The sequence below is a fragment of the Dermacentor albipictus genome, chromosome 10, assembly GCF_038994185.2.
Source record: "Dermacentor albipictus isolate Rhodes 1998 colony chromosome 10, USDA_Dalb.pri_finalv2, whole genome shotgun sequence".
Lineage (NCBI taxonomy): Eukaryota > Metazoa > Arthropoda > Arachnida > Ixodida > Ixodidae > Dermacentor > Dermacentor albipictus.
Genome location: NC_091830.1, coordinates 55273009 through 55290581, shown reverse-complemented (window position 1 = coordinate 55290581; position 17573 = coordinate 55273009). Strand labels below are relative to the sequence as shown.

The 17573-nt window shown below is 44.1% G+C and overlaps 1 protein-coding gene across 1 annotated transcript in view; it reads left to right on the top strand.

The window, feature by feature from the left end:
- Window positions 1-9781: 9781 nt before the first annotated feature.
- The window catches only part of LOC135917052 (snake venom metalloproteinase atroxlysin-1-like), a 55277-nt gene continuing 47485 nt past the window's right edge, over window positions 9782-17573 (top strand). The window contains exons 1-2 of the mRNA XM_070526720.1: window positions 9782-9889; window positions 16865-16984. The gene's annotated coding sequence lies outside the window, so the exon portion shown is untranslated. The remainder of the gene's footprint in view (window positions 9890-16864; window positions 16985-17573) is intronic.

Genomic DNA, 17573 nt, shown 5'->3' with positions numbered 1-17573 from the left:
ATGTGCCTCATGAGACAGATGGTTCACGCTAGCCAACATTTCGCGAAATAAAAATACGTATAAATCTGCACTCAAATTTCACATTAAGGAATATCGTAATCACCGACGAATTTTTTACTTATCGCATCTATCCCCCGCTGCGGCAGATAACTGGCGAAGCTAGACGCACCCTCCGAGATTGCTATCTCAAAGACCACGGCCAGCTGCGCCGCGTCACATAGCAACGATTCTTGGCAACGGCGTGGTAACAATTAATGGCTACATTCCTCTCCCTCTCTCTCTCTCTCTCTCTCTCTCGCTCTGGCACTGCGGTGTGCCGCGCTGTGCTGGCCCGGCTAGGCGTGACTTCCAAAACTGAGAAAACAGCCGCGAGCCGGCCAAGCCAAGCCGGTGCACTAACACGCCGGAGCCGCAGGATTGCGATAAAGTGGTAAGTAACAAAGTTTCGCTTTCTAGGGGCCAATGTACTGGCACATGCGTCTGCGTTTGTGGCGCTGGGCCAAGCTCTGTCGGGCGTATACTTCGACGGGTTTGCGAAATCTCTCGAAAGTGAAACTAGCTCTGAAAGTCGCATAGGTCGCCCCAGCTGTGTATGTAGTCGGCACACCGTGTTGGGTGCCACATGCTACCCGAAAACGACTTACTGCGTTAGCTTCACAACCTGCTCGTTTACGCCATGCTGGTGCTGCAGCCCGGGTACAAGAACAGGCTCGCGCAGTCAAGTGCAATCAGCAACTGCCTACGGACAATCCGGCACACTACCAAGCGGTCATTTAATGAAGCGTCGGGATTAACTTAGTGATAGACGACAAGACCACGCGTTTCAGCTTTGTTGGTTAACCATCTGTCCGGAGTGATTAAGTGGAAATTTTTGTTCGCTATTTTCATGACTATATCAGCGAGTCAAGTGGAAAGCTGCAGCGAAAGACCACCACACTGGAGAATTAGGATGTCATCGAAACGGCTGTCACGTGAAGTGCCAGTAAGTCGCGTGTCGTAGAGGCAGAATAGTCTTTTGCTGTTGTTTCATCCAATTTTCATCGCATATTTGGATGCGCATTTGTCCAGCGGGCCGCGTACCTTCGGCGTTGTGCATTCAATTTGGCATATACTGCAGTAAAGCGTGGTGGTCGGTATAACGAAGTTATGTATACAACGATGTAATTTCGGCTTCCCCTACAACATCATTTTAATGCGTTTCGAGCTTCTATGTATCCTACAAACCTGTCATGTTACATGAAATGCTACATTCGGGTGTTATCTTGATACACTCATCTATCTCTAAAGTTTCTCATAACACGTCTCACATTATTTAAATATATATTCCTCAGAATTTCAAAAATCACACATTTCAAACAAGTGTCAACAAATATAACACTGAAAACGCCTGCCTTTTATCTTATCTTGTCTCAGAATATAAATATTGAAATTTTGCAACAATATAAGAGCTGAAACCAGAAATCGAGTTAATTTTAGTGGCGCACCTCTCTTTTAGGCCGCACTGTCTCCAAGATCGGCCCACGAAAAAGGATTGAAGCAAACCCGATACGGAAAGCTGGCGAGTTGAAGGACATTGTCTTCAATAAATCACCAATAATGAAGTTGCCCGACGGTAGGATATAAACTGAGGACCACGACCACAACCGCTCGCTCCCCTGACCCATAGGCCAGGGGTTCATGCCTCAGTAAACGGAATGGAACATATCCAAGAAGTTCCTGCCTACAAGTAACTACGTCCATGTGCTTGGCTAGATTTAAGAACACACCAGGGGAGTTTTCGCCGTCAGCATTATTTACACGAACAGCTATTCATTCTATAAATTTCCCTATTTTTTCAGCAGGATATTACTGACAAAGACTGTAGGATTACCCTTTGGATCAGGATTTAAATGTCAGCTGGCGGCATATTTCTAGGCGTGTTCATGTTCTAATCGCAGAGACTGTCGCACAGCAGTAGTTGCTTGGCAAGGTCTCAGGTCAGACATGCTTGCTTCTTGGAACGAATTACAAATCATCCTGCACAGACTATGCAGACCACACATAACCTGCCGGCTTGTACCATCGTCTTCCCACACGTATAGTAGCCAAGGTAAGGTGTCTAGAATGCGTTGTTTCCGCACAGAAGCACCGCTTTTCTCACCTCGCACATACATGCCCCCGCGTGTTGTACGAACGCGGGCCGAGAAGCTCCAGCAGAAGGCTAACCCCATTAAAGAAGGCCAGGCTGCTATGCACAAGGACAATTCAGTTAGTTCAGACAAAGAAATAATGCGCTGCTGCATGTAGAGTTGACGCTGCACCTCCACACCGGATGCGCCCTGACGTGACGCGGCGGAGACATGAGGCCGAGGCTAAGCGAAAACAGAACTTGTTGCTTGGCGAGTTTGTTTCATAATGCACAGGGTGAAGAAAATACCCAAGGTAGACAAGTACAAGAGGTCCTGGGTCGTGGAGGTGCGCAAGCTTTCATATAAATATTGCTCCAGGTGTTGCTCTGAAACGTTGCACTAGGTCTACCTTGAAAAAGTAATGCACGCACGCAATGCTGAAAAGTTTCCATGGTCAAGTTGACCGTTGTCTGCTGGCCTCCCTTGCACACTATTAGTGCTTTGGCGTGAAACGGAATGTGCACGTCTTAGGCAACTTCCACAGCCATAAAGCTGAAGGCCAGAAGTGGTGATATATGTGCACCGAATTCGACCCAGTCTGAAGAAGATAGCGAAGAAGCACAATGTGATAGTAGTTCTCTCGCCCCGGGCGAACGTGTTGGTATTTCTTCCAGAATTACCTCATATAAGGAAGAAAAACGGCGGCTGCCGCAAGAAGCACGCTCATGCGTTCACGAAGATTCTGCGGTCTTGTCGAAATCCATCTGTCGGGCATACCTGCCGTTGCATTAATGGCCGTGCAAGGGAGCGACAGCTTTCCCTTAGAAACAAGGCTAATGCGCAATTGCCTGCGCATCGTAGCCTTTGCATGTGCGTTCGCATCCTTAGACATATTAATGCACTAGGCAGAAGCACAGATCCCGCTGATCCCATTAGGAACAGTTATATTTACCTAAGCCTCCGACCTGCTGTCACACTCAACACCACACGCAAGAGGCGTGTCACATCATTAATGAACTTTGCTCTTATCGTAACTCCCCTTCATGGGTAATCCGACAATTAAAAATTTGAGTCGGATATCTCGCAGCAGAAACACGCTAGAAGAATTCTTCCAATTGATACTGTGTAAAAGCATGACTGCATTTACCTTTTCAATACAAACATACCTACTTAATGCAGTCAACAAAATGTTAATTATTCAATTTTGGTTACTTGGTTTGCTAACAGCATTAACTACGATCTCACTACATGTCCCACCAGGCCACATAACTCATTTCACAGGTGGTGTTCCCATGCCTACCGGTGCTAATTTTTAGAAAACCATGAGTCTTAATTTCGAACGTCCTGTATTGACAATACTTGTCGCTGAAATACCGTTCATTTCTCACATTTTACGTATGTCAGCGCCATCGTGCCATATCTGGGTCCCTCCGACCACGCACACCATACTGCAGATCACATTGCACTTGACGGTAAGTTCTCATTAAAAAGCATAATTTATTTTTCGTAGCAATGGATATCGCACTGAAAAGAGGCATCCCCTGAAAGTTATATTCATGATACTCATTAAGGTCGTTGTCTCCGATAATTTAAACGGTAAATGGCCTGCACTATACCGGGACATCGCGCTACGCTGACTAAGCGCACCCACGCCATCGTCCGTCTTGATCGATGAGCGTTGCTTGTTGGCGAGAAGATGAGGCCAGAAGGTTGATGGCTACGCTGAGTTGAGTGTCACATAATGACGTCTTTCTGAATGTGTAAATATTTAATGGCTGAAATGCCGCCTGATCACTTCTCTTCCATTATCAGCTCTAAGGGGAGGTGAAATATTTTGCGAGAAATTTTCAACGGTAATTTTTTTTTCCGTGTCGATGATACAAGAAATAGCGTTGTAGGGAAACTCAAAAGTTCTAATAGAACTAGCAACCTCATTAGGAACGACAGCTCCTGCAATGAATATTATTTAGAATAGTTTTAAAGATGCTCTTTATTGAGTGCATCACCTTTTGCCTCACAAAATTAATTGTCTTTATCTGTAACTTAAAGTTGCCTGCAATGCGAGTGGCCACAGGACATCCATGGAAGTAAGAAAAACGATACCACCAGGTGGCGCCAACACACGATTTATTTAGGAATTAAAAAAACTGCCGGATTTGCAGGAAAATCATTCACTGGCACTATTAACAAGGCACAACCTCCTAGATGTTCAAGTAGATGACACACCCATCACAGCACTCATCGATACCAGCGGACACATCTCCATTATCAGCGCTCACCTTCGCCGTCATCTGAAGAAACTCGTCACACCTGTCATCACTAGTGTTGTACGCATCGTCGACGGCACAGCGTTTTTTTTTTGTGAGATTGTGTACTGCACGTGTAAGCATTGCTGTTCGCCATACCGTCGTCCTTTTTATTGTGTTTGCCTACTGCCCCCATGACCTGATACTTGGCCTAGACTTTCTCTCTAAACATTCTGCACTCATCGTTTGATCCGCAAGTACTGTCCACCTTGTCCTGCCTCTCTGCACTTTTCATACTGCTCTACCCAATATTCGTCTATGTCACCGAAGTTCCTGACATACATCAAGTTGTCACCTTCGACGATCGTAGAAGATGGTGATTACATCGCTCCACCAGTTACTGCCGTTGTTCTCCATGCACAACGTCCCCGTCCCTTATAACGTACTCTCAGCGGCCACTGCACTTGGCTTCACGTGGTGAATTTTGCATTCACAAAGCAAATTATACCCACGGGAATATCCTGGAGATGATCAGTGCTTTACCACATCGCTGCGTAGAGACTTTTTCCATCGACGACTCCTGTGAGCTTTGCAAGTCTGCCAGTTGTTCTAACGAAGACACTGCAAACATTATTGCCGCAGACCTCTTGCCTGGCGAAGATTAAGCTCTCCGTAACTTATTCTACCTTTATACAGACATTTTTCACCTAAATGACCATTCTTTGGACCAGATATCCCTAGCAAAACACTGCATCCACACCGGAGATGCTCAGCCAATTCATAGACTACTCTACCCAGTTTCAGCGCTGGAGCACAAGGTCATCAAGGCAGAAGTAGAAATATGCTAGCAATAGATATCGTTGAGCGACCGTGAAGTATATGGGCGTCAACTGTCGTGTTAGTAAAGAAGGAACACGGCACGTGGAGGTTCTCCGTTAACTATCGCCACCTCAGTCGCACCACAAAGAAGAATGTCCATGAACTACTCCGTATAGATGTCGCACCTGCTTTTCTCTATGGTGCCCAGTACTTTTCATGCATATAATTGCTGTGAATGATCTCGATCGTGAAAAGGAAGCCTTTATAACACCGGACAAACTTTACCGGACGAAATTTATAGTTATGCTGCTTGGCTTAATTAACGCTGTGGACACATTTGAGCACATGATGGACTCTCTACTTGAAAGGTTTAAGCGGACGATTTGTCTTTGCTACTTGGATGTCGTTAATTTTCTCACCTGAGTTTAACGCGCACCTTGAGCGACTCAGCATTTCTTGGTATCTTTCTCAAGGCTTTCCTGCAGCTCAAATAGAAAAAAATGCCATTTCGCTCATGGTCAGATAAAGGTACTTCGACATTTGATTGACGATTCTGGAATCCGAACACACCCGGGAAAAAATGCGCCGTTGAAGAATTTCTTGTGCCACACTACGCAAAAGATGTCTGCAGCATCGTATAACCTTGCTCTGACTTTTGTCGCTTTGTTAAAGACTTAGCCACCAAAGCGCGGCCTCTCACAAAACTGCTAAAAAAAGGTGTCACTTTTTCATTTGGCTCCCCTTAAGCTGCCACTTTCTCTAGTCTTACGAGCTTACTCCGCACCCCACCTGTCCTCGGCAACTTTGACGTTTCAGCACGTACTAAGGTGCGCACCGATGCAAGTGGCAACGGAATCGGTGCTGTCTTGGCACAGGTTCAGCGTGGTTAGGCATGAGTGATTGCGTACACCAGCAGCTTTTTGTTTCCTTCGAAGTGAAACTATTCCTTTACCGAGAGAGATTGTCGGGGAGATGAGAAATGAGCGGTTAATAGATTAAACAAAGAAGTGTTCAATAAGATAGTCAGCCTTGCCAAGATATGAGTGAAGACAAGAACTTATTACTGAAAGAATAAAAGTGAAGGATCGACTTAAGCATGAGCAAGTTAAGTATTGAATAAAAATATTGGTAAAATTCTAGCTGTGAGTTTGTTTTTATTTTTCTAATTTTATAAATTTATAATTTGTAACAGAACAGACTTCATTGCTTTTCTGTATCTATATCGCTCCTAAGATGTTTTGCAACGCTCAGTTAGCACTACCCTGTCTGCAATTCCAAGCTATTTGTATGCGCTTAGCTTTGGAACTTCACCATAGCCAGAAAATTACCGACTGCGCCCAAGACAGCTTGTATGTGTCCTATTATTATGAGCCACAGGCGCTTCTAGGCAACATTTGCTGCGGCGGGTAAAATTATGACCCCTTGACATTAATTGTGTCAAATCGCGTGTCACCCTCACCTCCTTTCCATTTCCCTGCGGGTGAAAGGGCGTACAACGCCGCAGAATGATGCCACGGTTCTGTGATCACTTTTGAATCTTCCTGCTAAGGAATGCAGGCCCAATGTCTGTTATCACAACCTTCAAATCGGAGAATATGCCTCTTTCAAGGACTGCTATGACACTGTTTGTGTCTTCCTCACCGGGCCGTGCAGCCACTGTTCTGGTAGATTGATCTGTTGCGAGCAGAATTGACGGTGTTTTGCGTACACCCGGACTTTTCTTTTTCAGCTCTGCGAAGTTTACATGTATCACTTCAGAAGGTTTGTCCGAGTGTTCAGGCAACACAAGCTCGTCTGGTCGTGGAAGGTACTTGGATTTGTTTATCTGGCAAAAAATGGCATGATCTTTTAATGGCTTTTTTCGTGTATTTCCATATAAACTATCAAATAATCTTGTTGTATCTGCACCAGAAACCATCGTTGGCCGCCGGACTCTGGAGTGTCGTGGTACAGATTAAGTATTTTTGAAACAAGAGACTTGGGTACCATGAATATTCCGTATTCAAGATATAGCTCGCCATAACCTTCCCACAGCTTCGTTTGAATAATTATCTCAAGTGGGAGCTCAATTGCCAATTGAGAAAATGCATCAGCATCTGGCAGATGGCTGCCTGAACGATGCAATATTTTTAAGTAATTTTGTTGTAGTTCATTTATTCAGCGAGCAAGCTTCCCTCTTGGTCCGACATGTTCAGAAGGTAAGACAAGGCTTGATGATCTTTATATAATTTAAACTTTCTCCAATCCATATACTACCGAATATAGCGCACTGCCTTTAACATAGACAGGGCTTCTTTCTAAGTCTTAGTATAATTAACTTGACGAGTGCTGAAGGTGTAGGGATAGTAACCTATCACTCGTAACTGCTGACTTGGAGCAAGTCGTGAGTCTCTTTAATAAACGACTACCCCAGTACCATAGTTAGATGCGTCAGTATTGATCTCAAAGGGCAGGCTGGAGTCAAATAACGTAAGCAACGGGTCAGACGATATACGATGCAGGAGTTCCTGGTAGGCTGCCTCACATTCTTCAGTCCAGAGAAAATGGACACCATTTGTTTTCTTTTTCAATTCAGTCAGGCATTTTGTTATTTTAGCGAAATCTTGGATAAACGCTCTGAAGTTGCCAGCAAGTCAAAGAAAAACTCTGAGTGAAGGCAGATCATGTGGCTTCATAAGCTTTGAGATTCGTTGCACCGACTCTTGTTTGGAGCTGTTGGTGACATCATCTATCACCGTTCCAAGAAAAACTACCCGTGGCTTGAAGAATCCGCTTTTTCTTTCATTTATCTTCTGCATCAATAAGCCATTGCAGAATAGTGGCCAAGTCCTCAGAGCAATCTTTTTCTGAGTCGGAGTAAACTATAATGTCATCGATGTAGACGTTCAAAAAGTGTCCAAAATGTGGCTTCAAAACATTGTTCGTTATCTCTGGAAACCAAGCTGGCGAATTGTTACAACCAAAAGGCAGTCTATTACATTCATGTATGTCAGAAGGTGTCACAAATTTAGACAACGTTTTGGTTACCTCTACTGAAGACACTTGCCAAAAGCCCTTGCAAAGATCCAAGCGAGAGAAGACGTTGTAACTACCAGTTTCGTTGATAATTTCGTCGCTGTGTGCCCCGGGAAAAGGAACAGGTCTGTTTGTTTATTTGACAGTAATCGCTGAAAAGTCTACACGTTTCGTCTTCCTTGAATGCTATAGTAGTGGGTGATGCGAAGGCAGACGTGCATGGTCGGATAACTCTAGCGTCGAGCACCTTCTACAGTTCTGCATTGAGCCATACCTTCTTATCTCGCGACATGTTGTAAGACTCGCGTTTCACAACTGTTGTATCTGGAAGCTCAAACGGAAGTTTCAACTTGGATGCAGCCTCGGATAGCCTCCTACACAAAGGAGCTCCGAGTATATCCTGGTGACGTCGTCCACTGTAGTGTGCTTCCGAAGGCTTTCACTTCATACGGAGACCGATAATAACTGTCAATCATGAGTAGCAACTTGGCAATCGTAATAAAGACTTAGGCGAAGCTCTTGTATTACTGGCCATTACAAAATCATTTTATATTTTACTCCATCAAGGACCAACGCTCCGGTTTTGATACTCTTACTCTCAACCGGGACCATTACCTCCGCGCACTCACAGTACACTTGCTTTTTGGCCGTCGTATCCATACACAATGACTGAGAAATGTTTCACTGGGTTCATGTAGGGAATATTTTTCTCGTTCACAGCGGTGATCGAAGCGCCACAGACAACCTACGCGCTGACTTCTTTTCCATTTGCATGCACCGGAACTTATAACAAGTTGGTGCGCTCTGCGAGAAATATTTTGTGTCGTGGTCGCGGTAATTTGTAATCAGATGAGCGTGTAGCTGCCTTCCTACTGGCAATACTGGCTGATGGCGTAAATAGTAAAAAAAAAGACGTCGGAAATACTCGGATTGACATCACATTTCAAAGACAGATTGCTGTAAACAAGGTAAAGTACTATATTTCAGCAGAAAACTTGATTTATTTTGGCATTGTTAGGAATTGAACCCGTGACTACGGGGTGAGAGAGTAGCTAGCGCCTCCTAGCGAGGAGGCCTTTGCACTCTCCACTATGACGTCATGCTGATTTCTATTGCTGAGCCTGGCGTGATCAAAGCGGTGAGGCCAACATCACCGCAGCTTATTCGGATGCCTTCGCAATAGATTCAGTGGTAGTTGGGAAACGTAATATGACGTCACGAGTCAAATTGCATCACTTTTGTGCTATCGAGGAGGCATTGGAGGAGCACACTTCCCCAAAGACATTGCGGCTGTATGGTTCTGGTTGACTAAAGCTATGTCATGTGCGTGCGTCAGTGCACACGTCACGCCGCAGCCACAAGTGTATAATAGAAAAACATTAACGTCAAATTGAAAGCCATGCATTGTTTCTTCGAGTTATGAATTCGTCGCCGGCAAAAGAGCACGTTGAGACGCTTGGAGCGTTTTGACATTGACCTTACGGAAGTGCACTTAGAACGCAGGCAAGAGCTTTTACCCACACTAATATTTAAATTGATCTGTAAATGAGACACCGCACGCACTTGGCTTTAGTCACGTGCTCATTGCCACCTAAAAGTTAAAACTACGCCAGTTTACTGACGAAGCACATTTCTTGTTTGAAGTAGCTCTCAATATGAAAAATTCGCTTCTGAGGATACTTCGCTGGAACATCATTTTTGGTAAATATGTTTTCTTTTTTATGCCTTGACTTAGCAATTTCCAGCTTTTATGTTTTTTTCTCCTGTATGTGTTTCCTCTTTTATTGGCTTGACTTCTAAAACAACGTTTCATGCATTTCATGCGGTTACAAATTTGAACTGGTTTACCGAATACAATATGCACGATCTAAGACTTGATTTTCTTGCATAAGCTTAAGCCAGAAGGGCAAACAGTACAAGTTATGCTGGTTACCACGTATCGAAAGCTGGTAGAGGACGAATGAATGAAGGTAAATTATTCTAAATTCAAGATAGCACCGAGAACAAGTGGATGAAAATCAATATATGTCAAGTATCCTATACCAAAGTTCACAATTTTACACGATGTGTGATACATTTAGTGGGATTGCATGGTACTTGAGTATTAAACAAAGCAGCCCATGTGCTTCTTCGTTTTTTGAAGTCACTGCAGCGTCATCCGGTGACCACGTACGTCCGTCTGAAGCTCCCAAACTGCTGACGCATGTCAGCTTTTCTTTTATGCGAAGCATATTACGAGAGCTCAACCCAGCTCCTCAGGCGCGGCGGTGTCGCCTTGAAACCACGTGACACCGTGACGTCACGACAGAGGAGAAGTGGCTTTGGCTCAACTCTTGCAAGACGGGTTGGGTGGGAATCGAACCAGGGTCTCCGGAGTGTGGAACGGAGACGCTACCACTGAGCCACAAGTACGATGCTTCAAAGCGGTACAAAAGCGCCTCTAGTGAATGCGGTGTTGCCTTAGAAACGAGCTGTTTCTAAGGCGTGCGTCTCTTGCTCAGGCGCACATTTCGTTGCCGCGCCGAACGCTGCTTTGCTCGACGCTCACCGCGTCCAATGCGGGGCGCGTAGTCGCTGCCCTGTAGCCCATTGTCTTACACCCCTTGGCGGGTCGACGGGAACGCTGTCGCGTTCCACTCTTGAAGGCGAAGCAGTAATGCATGAGTTGTTTCTTCGTCTAGCCGAACCAAATATAGCCAAGCAACAGCAGTTCACCAGGCTAAACAGTGGTTCAACAACTAAAATAAAGGCTAGTATGCTTCGCATCCTGGGCTTAACCTTACGTAAGCCACAGCCATTTTTTGTTTAGTTTTTTGCTTTCGCCTCGCGGTAATGCATGGTTCGGACTGCAACATATAACAATGGTACAGAAAGCAAGGCATGTTTAAAAACAATTCATATCTCTACGAGATCTTTGGCACTTGGCCTGAATGCTTGCGTCTAACATCTTGCACGCCTCAAATTGGAACACTCCGTAATTACAACTAGGTAGGTGCGACAGCGCATGTGCCCATTTTTAGTCAACTCCCAGAAGGATTAGGCTACGCTCTTCGAAACAAATAATGGGTTCTCCCTCTTTCAGAGTATTTGTTCATAACACGAACGTGACATATAGAGAGATAAACATTATTAAAAGAATAGTCAGAAAAATCGCTAATGGTCGGGGCCCCTAGTCCAGTTCTCTGCTCCCTCTTGCCATCTTCGCAACTCTCTGTGCCAGCTTGAGCTCGTCGTCGAGGGCCGAGCTGGACAGCGGTGCCTCCCATTGCTACTTCATGGTGTTCGTGTCGGGGTGCTCTATGTTGTGTAGTGTGCACTCCCACGTAATGTGGTATAGGGTTGGTGTGGCCCCACACGACGGGAATTCGTGCCTGTCGGCTGTGCGCACTAAGAAGTAGACGCAGCTTCGTGGAACATACACATATGCAAATTCATAAATCTACAGAGTCCAATATTGATCACAGTTTTGCCCCAACAGCGAAACAGTGGTAATGAGAGAAAGTGCGGGAGGTCAGTGCTCCTATGGTTTTACATGGCTTTCCGGAGGCCACCAAGCACTGTGTGTATATCAGACTCGAAAAGAAGTTTGTATGTGGCCAAACAGCGTCTTTACCGAGTTGTGGGTTTTTAGCAAGCGAGAACCTGACGCACACAAAGTGCTCGCATTACCGCGTACAGGAGGGTACGCGGACGAAGCAAATAAAACTTGACGTGGACTCGTTGGCTTTGAAATGGTAACGGTATGCTCGATCACCTTTGTGGCTGCTCGCGCTTTTAATGCGAAAGCATCATATGCCCACTACCCCAATATCCGGCATTGTCGTCGGCGGTGTGACTGAAAGAGGGTAGAAAAATATGGCTGTCGGCCCGAAGAGTAAGAACACGTCGAAGAATGATCGTACCGACCTCAAATTTGTCAGGCGCGTTCCTCTAGACGAAGTAAATAATTGCCTTTGAAAATAAACTTCAGCAAATTTCGGTCTGAATGGGAATTGATCCCGGGTCGGAGAAGTGTGGTCAGACGACCACGCTTCTCCGACGCTATAGTGCTAGCGCGTAAACTCGCGGCCTGAAAGGCCGGACTGCGGTCATGATAAACATAACACCTCCTTGGTGATTAAGGTTCACCCATTTCGCTTTGGTGTCATGGTATTCATGAATGGCTTGTCACTGCATATATGCCATGGCCGCCACGTCACCTTCTCCTTTGTGAGAAATGCAGTGTGCCGTTCCTCCTCGTTTCTGGCACTGTGTCAGAAAGGATCCCGTTGGTCTACTTCGAGGTGTCCGATGTAGAGACTCACAAAGTATATTGAAGATAATGCACTACCAGGAAATGATAGCGTGAGAACATCGCCCTTGAATCGAGCGCCAGCGAGGGTTATAATAATACGCAAACCAAGAAAGCGTTGGCTAAGCACATCTAGATGTGTTAGTGCCTATATTGTTGAAATGTAGCTTGCATTATCAAGCAGAATTTACATGTTCCGTACGCGCTGGTTCATCCGCGTCGCACATGACTGCTGCGGGGCGGTAAACGCTTGCGCTCTGGAAGCTGGCACAGGAAAGATCTGTTTGGCCTTCCTACACTCAGCATCGTGTACTGAAGAGCCATTGCTCGTGCTCGATTACGTATTCGAGTACCTGACGACCACCAACACATTGGCATTCTTGCAACAGCTCAAATCCCTTGTGCAACAGGCAGAAGGCACGCCTAGAAAGAGGCCCGTAAACTCGCAAATGACTAGCGAGCAATGCGCCGGCCTGCCTAGGAGCAACATAGCGCTAATTAAAGGTCAACAGCTGCGTACGATTCTACAATATTCGCCATATCCGCATCGCTACCGCTTTGCCGCCAGCTGCGCGCATAGTCTGAGTAGGTGCCATTTAATAGCTGTGTATAACGAAATTATACATTGACAAGCCCGGCAGCTTGACCAATATTACATGAGAGTATACGCTTCGCATTTAAGGCCAATTTAGCCCATGTGATGTTTTGTTGGAGTTGCTAAAGCAGCAACAGACTCCTCACCTATAGCCTAAGTATTGGTTACATAACAAACAGTTCAATTTCAAAAATTCGAAAAGTTTTGAACACCCTTGAAACGCTCAGACCTACAAACTAAGGTACTTGTGAATAGCATACGTCCAGGTGATTTTGGCGTGTTTTTTTTTTTCGTTAGGATAGACGTACAACGTCTCCGCTGGTTTTTTTTTTTATTTTCTTTTTTCGCGAAAAGTGTTTTTTTATGGGCGCATACTGAGCGGTTCTAGCAGGGACAAGTGCACTTGACTTTTTTGTGTAGAATCATAGCTTGAAATAAACTACAACATATACCTCGTGAGGAACACACAAATGACGAACAATGCCTGCACCCTGAACCGACGAAAATGGGCGGTAGAATTTACCAGTTTTTCTGCATCCGATAGGCCATACAAAGAAACGTATCTGTAAATATGTTTAGGTATTACGTTATTTTACGATAATGTGTTTTTTTTTTCATTTGAGTGCTACCGGTTGAATGCACGTGTAAGTTACATAGTACCCGGAGGTGCGAAGAGCGTGTCGCACTTGATTTCCCCAGCAGTAGGGTTTGTAGGTAGACTGTCGAGGTCACGGCATTTCCGATTACATTAGCAATGTTACCTGGGAAATACCTCAATTACGATATCACGCATGATTCACGCAGTCGTGATTGCATGTACCAAGAAGACGGTGAGATTATAGTCCGTGATGCGAAAATTTGGTCCTAAGGTCGAACTTCTTAGCTATTTCACATTGATATGGCCTAAGCTTGAATATTTCTTTGTTTGGAATTTCTACGCTGAACTTAAAATTAGGAAGTTAGAAAAGATTCAGTGAAAAGCTGTCAGGGTTTTTTATTCTAAATTTAAGTACACTGATTCTCCTTCTGAGCTCATGAAAGCTAACAACATTGAACTAGATGAATGAAGAAGAAAGAAATGTCATTGGAATTTTTTAAACTTACTTCTTAACGGTAAAATCGCTAACGATCAGACACTATTTTTCCCCTTTGGCCACAATATCTACGCGACATTACCAAACACACTTTCCAGCCCCTTATATTGCGAGAACAGAAATTTATAAGTTTTCCTTTTTAAGTTTTCTGTGTCCTACTGGAATTGCCTAACAGAACCTTATGACGCACTATATGACTAGGTGATTGTCTTTTTGTGTTCTTTCCTCCGGTACTATCAAGTTTCTTTTCTTGTTGTTCTCTTTTCTGTAGTTGACATATTCTGTAAATTGTATTGCCCGTCCTGCTTGGACCATATTCGTCTGAAGTATGAAATAAATAAATAAATAAATAAATAAATAAATAAATAAATAAATAGGATGATCATGATATCCTGTTTTTAAACGTGTGACTGTTATCCTTTATTTTTCTTACAAAGTTTTGCCGTTTATTCATGCTACCTGCACTGGTGTGCAATGCGTTTTAGCCAGTTCAACTTGTACTCTGCGCCATTCTGGCATAAGTTATATGAGGGGGAAAGACCTAGAACATACATTTAGTACTCGGTATATTACCTCAAAAGAACCAACGCCTATTTTACACAGGAAATGTTGCGTAACTAGCTCAGATTATTCGAAATAGAAGAGAAAAACAATGTGATAGCGAACATTAAGAACTCTTAGGTCAAGCCACAGAATGGAATAATATAGATGTCAAAATTCAAGTTTCAACGCAGTATCCTCAGAGAAGCATTTATCGTTGGACAGCTGCTTGAAAACAAGAAATTTACTCTGTACTACTTTGTACGTGCCATGACGTAGTTTTGGCTGCTAAGCGCCGATGCGTGTGTGACCAAAAGAGACAATGCAATGACTGCAGCATCTCATACAGGGATAATGATAAAGATTAGTGGGAGCACAATGATCTTGTGCAGTCACGTGCATTTCTCTTGGCGAGGCTGCAATGCGGTGTAGGTGGTCGAACAGACCTCAAGACTGCAAGGCAACGCCGTCATGCCAAACATTAGTAACATATTCAGTACTATTCCATGGAAGGATGTTTAGTTCTCGAAGTTCTTGTAGGTAGGTGCCATTGTGCACCATCGCGCTTGTTTCCAGCCCTGAGACCGTGCTGCCACTCACATTGCCAGTGTCTGTTCACCCTCGATAAAAAGCAAAATTTATTGTGTGTAGCAACCGTTAATGCACTGAGAAGTATTCTCGATCATTCATTAGATCAGTTGTCCCCGTTAATGTCACTGCCGCTTTCAATTAGAATTTTCACTCGACAAGATCAGCCTGAACTTTATTGAAACGTTTAATGGCCTGCGCGTTAGCGAGGAATTCATTGCTCCTTCGGTTCATTAAAGTCGATTCGATTGATGATGAGCATATGAGGATGGAAGGTTGAAGGAAACGCTGAGCTAACTGCCGCATGATAACGTGTTGCTAAGCGTGTAAATTCATTATGGTGGAAATGCTGTATTAAGCTGTTCTCTTTCGATTCTCTGCTTTCATGCGAAGTGAAATATTTTACGAGCACTTTTCGAATTTATATTTTTTTCATTATTTCTATGCGAGAAGAAATGACTTTCAAGGCAAGCTGAAAATTCCTATTGAAGGCGGCGACCGCGCTATCGGTGGCAGCTGCTGCAATGAATATTATTTAGAATCGTTTTATATATACTTTTCTTTCAGTGCGTCAGGCTTTGCCACGAAAAATCAAATTTTTTATCTACAATTTACAGTTGCGTGCAATTGGAGATGGAACACGATGTCCATGGCCGAAGAAAACAGCAGACCACTAAGGTGCCACCGATATACGAATAATTTAGCAACTAATCTTATTTCCAATTACTCGTAGTTAAAGAATCGGCGATTTTTTCATTTCTTGGCCCAACCGTAAAGTCAAAGGTCCCTCGACCGAAGGAATTGTGTTGGAGCTCAGAACGCAAGCGCCGGCAAATGACTGTCCAACTACGAACGCGTTATATGCCCCATTACGCGAAAATTCATCGTAGTCGGCGGTGTGACCAAATGATGTGGCCTATACTGGCCGACGGCGTAAATAGTAAAAAGCACAAATGCCCCAAGTGACATCACATATTTGAGGCAGGTTCTTGTAAACAAGGTAAACTACTGGATTTGAAAATAAAATTTGCTACATATGAGCCTGGGTGGAATTTGAAACCGGGCATGCGGGATGTGAGAGAGGCCAGCGCCTCCTAGATAGGAAGCCTAGGCACTCTGCTCTGTCACATTATGCTGATTTCCATTGTTAAGCCTGGCGAGATGACAACTGTGGCTAGGTAGCTGGGCAAGGTAGCATGATGTCACGAGTTGAACTGAATCGTCCATGCGCTATCTAGGAGGCGTTGCAGGAGCACACTTCCGCAACGCCATGGCGACTCTACGGTTCTGGCTGACTGAAGGTACGCCTCGGGCGTGTGTCAATGCAGTCGTCACAGCACAGCCATAAGCGTACAAAATAAAAAGTAATAATGTCAAATTGAAAACCACTTAACATTTCTTCTAGGTATGAATTCCTCGCCGGCAGGGGAGCGCATTGAGACGCATGGAGCATTTTGATTTGTCTTTACGAAAAGCCAATTAGAGCGCAGACAAGGGCTTTTACTTAGACTAACATTTAAAGTCATCTCTGAATTATACACCGCATTTCTTTCATTTTCTTCACGCAGGCATTGCAACCTAAAAGTCAAATCTACGCATCGTACAGACGAAGCACATCTCTTGTTTTCAAGAAGCTCTCAATATGATAAATGCACTTCTGTGGATACTTCGCTGAAACATCGTTATTGGTGAATATTTTATTCCCTTTTTTTGTGCCTTCATTTAACAATTTGAAGCTTTTCTCTATATCTTCTGACTTTTCTCCTGTATGTTTAATTAACTGGACTTCATAAAGAACGTTTTTTTGCAGAAAGGAAGCGTTATTACTGGCGATCAGGTATACTGAGCACAAGATAGACGATCTGAGACTTTATTTTATTGCGTAAGTTTTATGCCAGGAGCGCAATCAATACGAGTTATGCTAGCTAACAAGCATTGAAAACAGGTAGAGGACGAAGGAATGAAGGGAGATTATCCTAAATTCAAATTAGTACTGAGAACGTGTGGATAAATATCAATATATTGCAAATATGCAATACCAAGGATCCCAATTTTGCGCGATGTGGGATACATTGAGTGTGATTACAAAGTATTTTATTCATAATCACAGCCGCCCTAGTGCTTCTTCGTTTTTGAAGACTCTGCAGCATCATCTGGGTACTAGGCACGTGCGCTCGAAAATTCCAAACAGCTGAACCATGTCAGCTTTTCTTTTTCTTTTCTTTTTGCCTCTACCTCGCGGTAACGGGTCATTGGGACTGTAATGTATAACAATGG